This window comes from Dendronephthya gigantea, unplaced genomic scaffold (assembly GCF_004324835.1).
Source record: "Dendronephthya gigantea isolate DGI-Jeju-01 unplaced genomic scaffold, DenGig_1.0 000092F, whole genome shotgun sequence".
NCBI lineage: Eukaryota > Metazoa > Cnidaria > Anthozoa > Malacalcyonacea > Nephtheidae > Dendronephthya > Dendronephthya gigantea.
The window spans coordinates 637,261-645,645 of NW_021163102.1; positions in this window are offsets into that span (position 1 = coordinate 637,261).

The window sequence follows — 8,385 nt, forward strand, 5'->3', positions numbered from 1 at the left end:
AGACCAAAATAGACAAAAGCACTTCTCGACGTTTCGACCTAAAGACTGATTTTAACGAATACGCGTTTTCCATACGCACCGGCGTAAATATGAATCCATATGAATATACAAGTGAATTAATCTAAGAAACTTTCTATGCGTTTTCCGCATATTTAAGTATTTACTCCATAGGCCAGAGATCAATAAAGAGCCGCAGACCGGTGAGATTGGACGGTGAGACTCGGTGACAAATAAAAAAAATTAAAACTTTTATATACTCTTAGTCCCTCACCTTCAGTAGTCTTGATCTTGGACGTTCCATATATGATGTTTGGTTTCACTTTTGTATTTTTACGTATATAAGCCAGTTGTTATTTCAACTATCGGTAACTAATGGAGAATGTTTTCGAAAAATGCCAGTCAGGTAACAATAATCATAACAATAATCAATGTGATTTAAACCGTCTTCAATTGCCTGCATCCTAAACAAGGGCTTCACGCGCCAAGCGAAAAGGGTGAATGATGATAGAATTAAAATGTTTACACATGTGTAGAGAACAAAAGGTTTGAAACATCAAACCAGGCGAATGGATTTACAATAAGTAGGTATAGACCTATTGGTGCACCATTTGTAAAACAACCATCGTTTAGTCATTAGCGGTGCATAATGGTCGTCAGCAGTTCATAACCATATTGGGCGTAGCTTGTTTGTGCAGCGAATTTGTTAGGAATGTGTTTTATATAAGTCATAAAAAAGCGTATATTCTTACTTTATTAGCTAAGCAATTAGATTCATTGCGCGAGAATCATGGAATACATTCACAGTTTTCGCGAGGGAATCGCAAATCACTTTATGATGGTTTTGTTTATGTTTTAGATAACTAAGGAGGCAAAAGAAACAGTTTTATCCTATACTGGCGATAGTTCTAATTCTATTTGTATTTAGTTATTGTAGGGTTTGGTTCGGGAGTCATGCTATATTAATTAAGGTTTGTATGTATTTGTTCTATTTTATAGTCGAACCACGTTCCCGTTTCACGTTTTACGTCTTTTATATCGTCAATTTTGGGTTAAAATATATCTATAGATTATATGATCTATTATTGTCGGTGTCATTGGCAAAAGTGTATCTACCCATGCATTCTGCGTGCGTTTGGGCTGTTTTCCCCGCCTCAATTGTGCTCACACCTAACCCTATTGAAAATCTGTGGGACAATGTCAAGGGGAAATTGCAAGAAAGGAATTCATTCATAAAGCGTCCATGATTTATGGGTTGCTGTAAAGACTGTCCATAGGATGAATTCCTTTTGACCGTTCAAGATTACCACCTTAATCAACAAAATATTAATATTTCATATAGCTTAGCATGTAATTTAGTCTATATTTTACTCGTATATATTGTTAAAGGGACAGTTACGTTCATTTGAGAGCATTTTAACTTGTTTTGAGCAGTTCTTTTTGACCGCCAGTGTACTTTTGCCTTAAAATATGTCCCTCATCGCTCTGGTCGACGTCTGTTTGAGTTTTCTCTAAACGTTTCACATGACTTTTGCTCTATTGACTAACTACAAACTAACTTAATAAATAACTTACCCGCTTTAGGTTGTGCAGATGTTTTTATTTGACGGTTGAGTGGATTGACACGACAACCTCAGTGAAGTCTGCCTCAGTGTGAGATTAAATATAGCTTGGCTCAGGCTTTTAAAGCGTGTAAACTTTACAAGTCATTACGTGCCAAAGTTTACCTAAAACGAGAGCTCAGAAAAAAAGGGTGACACAAAAACTAGTATTACTCTCGTTCTTCACTTCAGCTGTCATGCTTGAAAGGAAAATCAATTGATAGTTGCGAATGGCCCAAGATTATATTTACCCAAACTTTCTTGTGGCAAAAATCAATTACTTATCCCATGTAATGGGAAGTAATGTATTCCTATTCCATTTATGCACGCAAGTTTTACATTCTATTATTATTTAATTAATGTTCTAAGGTTTTTTTGTTAAAGCAGCTAAAAGCATGGTTGAATCAACCAATTTTTAGTTGTTTTTACCAGAAATAATAGGTCAAAAAAAGATGAATCTGTGATAACTAATTTTCAATTAGTTTTTTAACAAACTTTTTTTTATAGACTAGTAAAGAGTGGCCTATCACTTTCACAATATCGTATATGCATGCTCGCATATTTTGTGTAGCAGGTTTTGCGTGTGATATTTAGAGCTCGAAACGTATATTATAATAAATAATATAATTTAAATTCTGAAACAAAATACGTGGGATCGTGAACTGATTCGTGTTATAAATGCATGTGTATTATTTGTGATGGTAAAGAATAAAGATAACTGAAAAACTGAAACATCAAGCATGGACAGGCGTGTTTTTTCCAACCTTGCATCACTTCACTTTAGATATCTATTTTTCCATCAACATGCAGCTCTCATATCATATGCACTATGCATTGCATCAAGAACATCAACGAACGTTCCATTTGTTTTTATATAGTTCTATAATTAACATAAATCAATTCTTCAATTTTCTTTTGCATCGAAGCTGTCTTCTCTGTGAAATAATTTACATATTCTATTAGAGTTTGTTAATTCGATTGGTTTATTTTTATCACATGATAATTCTTGCCTTTAATATCATGTATATATTGTTTCGTGATCCATACATATCACGCACTTTGCACATATCACGCACTTTGCCCATCATTTGCCCAATTAACGAACTTCTGGGGAAAAATAATAGAGCGAACAATATTTCCCAGTTAAAAATAGGCGAAAATATTATTTCTGACGACATAAAAATGGCAGAGTCCTTTAACGAACACTTCGTGAGTATTGGGGCTAAATTAGCCGCCGAAATTGAGAATAATTTCTTGGACCCAAGTTGGTCAGAAAATGTCAATTCCCAATCAGATATACAATTTAGATTTTCAGAAATTAATGTGCATGATGTATTCCTTCAGTTATATAGACTTAAAACATCAAAATCGACAGGCATTGATACTATTCCAGCAAGGGCACTCAAAATTTCAGCTGAAGTAATTAGCCCATCATTAACGTGGATATTTAACCTCTCGATTAGAACTGGAATCTATGTAGACGAATGGAAAAAAGCTTGGGTTCTACCGATTTTCAAATCTGAAGACAGACAAAAGTGCGAAAATTATCGCCCAATTTCAATTTTACCAATTATTAGCAAAATTTTTGAGCGTTCTGTTTTCAACCAATTGTATGAATTTTTGAGTGAGAACTCTTTGCTTTCTAAGTATCAATCTGGATTCCGCCCAAAGAATTCGACTTTGACTGCACTTATTCAAATGTGTGAAGCATGGTACGAAAATATAGATAATGGCGACGAATGGTGTAGTTTTTCTTGATATTAGGAAGGCTTTTGATTCAATTAATCACAATATCTTATTGCACAAAATGAAAGAGCAATTTGGAGTTTCAAATATTGAATTGAAGTGGTTTGAATCTTATATTTCTGATAGGGAACAAGTATGTTTTGTCAACGGCACGATATCAACGCCAAAAAAGATAGTCTGTGGGGTTCCTCAGGGATCCATCTTAGGACCATTATTGTTTTTACTTTACATTAACGATCTCCCAGATTGTCTCGATAACACCACCCCGTGCTTATATGCTGATGATACGCAGATGTTTTCAACAGCAAAGGATTCAGCAGAACTTATCTCCAAGTTAAAAGCGATTTGAATAAATCAGCCTGTGGCTAAAAAGTAACAATTACAGCACCATTCAACCAAAACTAAATTTATGTACGTTGATCAAAGTAATCTTCTAAGATCAATGATGATATTCCTGTTGTAATGCTAATAGCAACCTATTCCCAGAGTATATTCAATCTCTTTGTCTGGGCGTTACCCTTGATGAAACATTAAGTTGGGAAGAACACATTGAAACGATTGCAAAAAAGTTGGGGCAGGTATAGGAACGTTAAAACGCGTCAAGCCTTATGTTCCTGGAAACATGTTGCAATCGATTTATAAAGCTTTGATACAACCCTATTTCGATTATTGCTCTCCCCTTTGGGATACCTGCAACAAGACATTGAAAGATAAGCTGCAAAAATTTCAAAATCGAGCAGCTCGAATAATAGCTGGCGCTAGCTATGAAATTAGGTCTGCAGATATTCTTCGGGCACTTGACTGGGAAAATTTAGATTCCAGACGAAGTATGACCAAGGCAGCATTATTATATAAAATTTTGAATGATTATACCGCACCTAATTTGAAAGAATTATTCATCAGGAGGAATCTTTTGCAAAATAATTATGACCTCAGAAACTGTCACATTGATTTGGCTCTTCCAAAACCGAGACGAGAATTTCTGAAAAAAAGTTTTAAGTACAGTGGTGCTAAACTTTGGAATAATCTTTCGCAAGAAGCTAAGGAAGCGCAATCTATTTATTCTTTCAAAAATATTGTAAAGCAAATGAATTGTTAAATAGAATTAAGATTCAATCTTGTATAGATCTTAGCATACGGCCGGATCACACCAACTTAATCTATTTTCTTTCTTATATATTTCTCTTTTGTAAATAGCTATGTAGATATATTATTATCTTTTGTAAATGTTCTATTGTGTTTTGGACGCCCCTTATGGAAACCAACTTTTGTTGATAAGGCTAGCGTCATTAAAGAAGGTTTTACATACATACATACATACATCGACTAAGCATTCTACCGACTCGCTATATTTTCATTCACTATAATGATAATTGCGAAAGCTTTCTATACGCATTGAAAATTTTCCATATTTGTCTCAAAGCCGATGGCCAATTCTGCGATGCTTGGTTCAAGTAACATTTTCCTGTTGTATGCTATAGTAGGCCTGTTGTTATTTCAACTATCCATGGCTAAAGAATATTTGGAGGGGCTTTTCAAAAAATCTGATTCAGGTAACAATACGATTTTAACGGCTTTACACCAAAAACGATTGTCTTCAACCTCGAGTATCTAGATTTTCGTTGGGTTGACTGCATGAATAAATTGAAATGTAGAAATAATTATTATGTTTAGACTGTAGTTTACGTAAAAAGTTATATGTTATTTATATCTAAAATGTGAACGGGAGAATTTATGAGAAAAAGCGTTCAACGGTGTACAGGTAGACTAACTATAGCACAAATTGCTTTAGGCTATTATTGAGTCTTAGAAAAAAAGATTATAATATTGATTAAAATGAAGTGCAAAATTTGTGTGGATTATTTATAAATAATGTATGTGTGTATAACCATACGTTTCTGACCTTATGTCGGCGGTATAATAAAGAAATTTGAGCGGTTGACAAGTCGACAGACGACAATATTGTCATACATGCACTGACAAGTAGAAGATTGTAAAATAATTAATTAATTAATTAATAATGAGACGATTTTCTTAACTGAAAGCTTTGCAATATGCAACATAAGTGATAACATACAATTATTGGATTCGGCTTTCGCATGATATCAAGAATTATTCAGACCGAGGTCAAAGTTATAGACCTTGGGCCGGTTGTTCGAAAGGCGTTTAGCTTAAACGGTGGATAAGTTCAAAATGGAAAACCAAATTATCTATTTATTGAACAACTGAGCTGAAATATTTCGATGTAAATAGTTTAATTGTCATTGGACGTACATATTAAATGCATAAGATACAGGTTCAGTCATTCACAAGATGTACGAGAGTATTTTTAAACTTTGGCTTATCCACCGTTTAAGCTAAACGCCTTTCGAACAACCGACCCCTTATGCATAATGACGTAACAAGCCGTTATTAATGTTTGATTTTTAACTTTTTATTTTACAGTTCCACTTTTAACATCCACCCATATCATTTCGAACGACAGTGTTCGTGCAGATATTGACTGTGCATTTGATTGTCTCGCACAGTCAACATGCGTTGGGTTTAAATACAAGTATGGTTCAACAAAGGAATCAATAAACTGCCGACTCAGCAACACAATATATACTGGCCAAGGCGATGATGACCAAGGCTGGGTGTTTTATAAAACGGGTACTATAGCTATAAAATTTTTATTACTCTTAATCCTGGTAGCAAATTTGCGTTATAATCTTTAATGACTTTAATTATCTCTTATAATTTTTAGTTCATTATCTTTGTAGCTAAATTGATACATATTCACGTTGTAAGCAGTGGTGCAGATGATCCTGGAGGATCGTTCGCCCACATTAAAGTTGACGGAAAAGATTATGCAAAGAACACACGTGGCTTCAACATCGTAGTTGTTGATATCAAAACAGGTGGGTGTATAGTGTACTGTGTATCTGTGCTATGGGAGAGCGAGCAGGATGAAACTTACTTTCTTGAGACGTTCTGTGATTTAACAAGCTATACTCATACAGGGTATATTTCTATTACAGGGTATATTTCTATTACAGGGTATATTTCTATTACAGGGTATATAAAAAAGTGCCAACATAATAATTTGGATAAGTGCGGGGTACTGCAAATTCATTTGAAATGAGATATTACGAAAGTTGCATTATTTAGCACTTTTTAATCCAATGCAAGCGAGAATAAACCACAATAATCATGCTCAGGGATGTTATTTAAAGGTCGTGTTGTTGGAATTTGTATGTAATCAGAAGCTGTATGAATTAATGAAGTATAATCCCAGAAGTATAATTAGTTGTATACGACTGTCATTGAAATGCAATTTGCAGTATTTACAGGTTGTAAAAAAATGCAAACTCATGATATTCGCTGTCTTTTCGATCACAAAAGATCGATTGCAGTCTAGTTTTCAGAGATGTTAATTAGTGAAGTGTCTGCAAAGTGTAAGTGTCAGAACCACTTTACACTCCATAGAGTGTGATAAACACAATTTCGGCAATCGTGGTCTCAATCTCACAATAGGAATTGCATTGCCAGTTGCATGAAAAATTGCACCGTGTAGCAGGCCGGGCCTAATTAAGTCCAAACGTTTTGTCCTCAACAACATTATAAGCCATGTCTTTTGAAACAGCCACAAAATACAAAGTTCTGCTCGATACCATACAGAGATCGTTTGATAAGCTCGGGTTGCTGCTGTAAATCATCGAACTGTTTCGTCAGGGTGTTTATTCAAGCAGTGTTTAGTTCTACGAGGCAAAAAAATGTCCAAGAATCTTACAATCGCAAACCCAACGGTCGAAGTAAAAAACTGGCCAAGAATATAGTTTAGTAAAGACAGTAAAATTTGTTTTTCATGCAGAGTGCATTATCACAGATGTTTGATATTTAGGCAATGTCGAAAGCAGCGACGTTTTTGACACCCATGAAGTGAAGCCGAGGCAACAAGAATGGTCCAGTTTCTAAATAATATATTTAACACAAAGTAAGAAGAAAAGCTATAGCCGTTGTATACGTATATAGGCTATATATAAGTAGAGAATGGAGAACTTTACTTGCATGCATGCATGTTAGGAGGAAACATAAGACTAAGAGTTTAATTTACGTCAAAATTTTACCTAAAAATTAGGGAATGTTTTTTCCTGACCATTAATGAATAAATTACTTCTTAACAATATATAAGTGTTTTGTTATAGAATTGCGGACAAATATATGATAATTTAAAAATTGGAAACGTCCTTAGATAAGTTTAACATCGCTATACTGCATGCATATGTATAGCTTGCCTATCATATTTGTCTGAACATTTCTTACATACATATTCCGTGTATTAATTAGTTGTTTTCCACGTTAAATAAGGTTCTGCAGTCAAGAAATGAATAAAAGTATATTTCACATATGCACTTGTGTTTTTTTAGTAAATTGATCCTGGCAGCCATAATGGATGAGGGTTCAGGGAGAATGACACAAGATGCATACAACGCACTCTCTGAGGTCGCAGGAGAAAACGTTGCCAAATTAGGTTATCGGAGTTCATTTGCCATGATTGGTTTTTCAGACAAACGAAAACCTTCTTTCGTAAAACAAGTATGTTCGTATGTTTTTTTACTCTACGAGCTCGGTTATTGAAATGTTACCAGGCGATGCCATGGCGATGCATGCATGTCTGTTGTCTGACTGGTTGGTAAATGGCACAGTAAATACGTCGAAACGTTCTAGTCAAGTGCATCGCTTTCAATTTTACGTATCCGTGGGTTTACTGTAATAATGAGGCATTCAAATTCTAACAAAATATTTTAATAGGGGGTACTTTTTTATACACCCTGTTGTCTATCTGATTTTCATCATGTGTTTATTGAGTGCCATAATTATTTCAGATGCAAAGAGCTGCAGGACGTGGACCATGCGTCTTTCAAGAAACAATCGAAATTTTGTATCATTAATTTATAGCGTTAATTAAGTTCGTTTAACTACTATTAAACCACGGCCGCTGTCGACAAGAATATTGGTTACCGCATTTTGACATCCCAGGCAATACGAAGATTATACT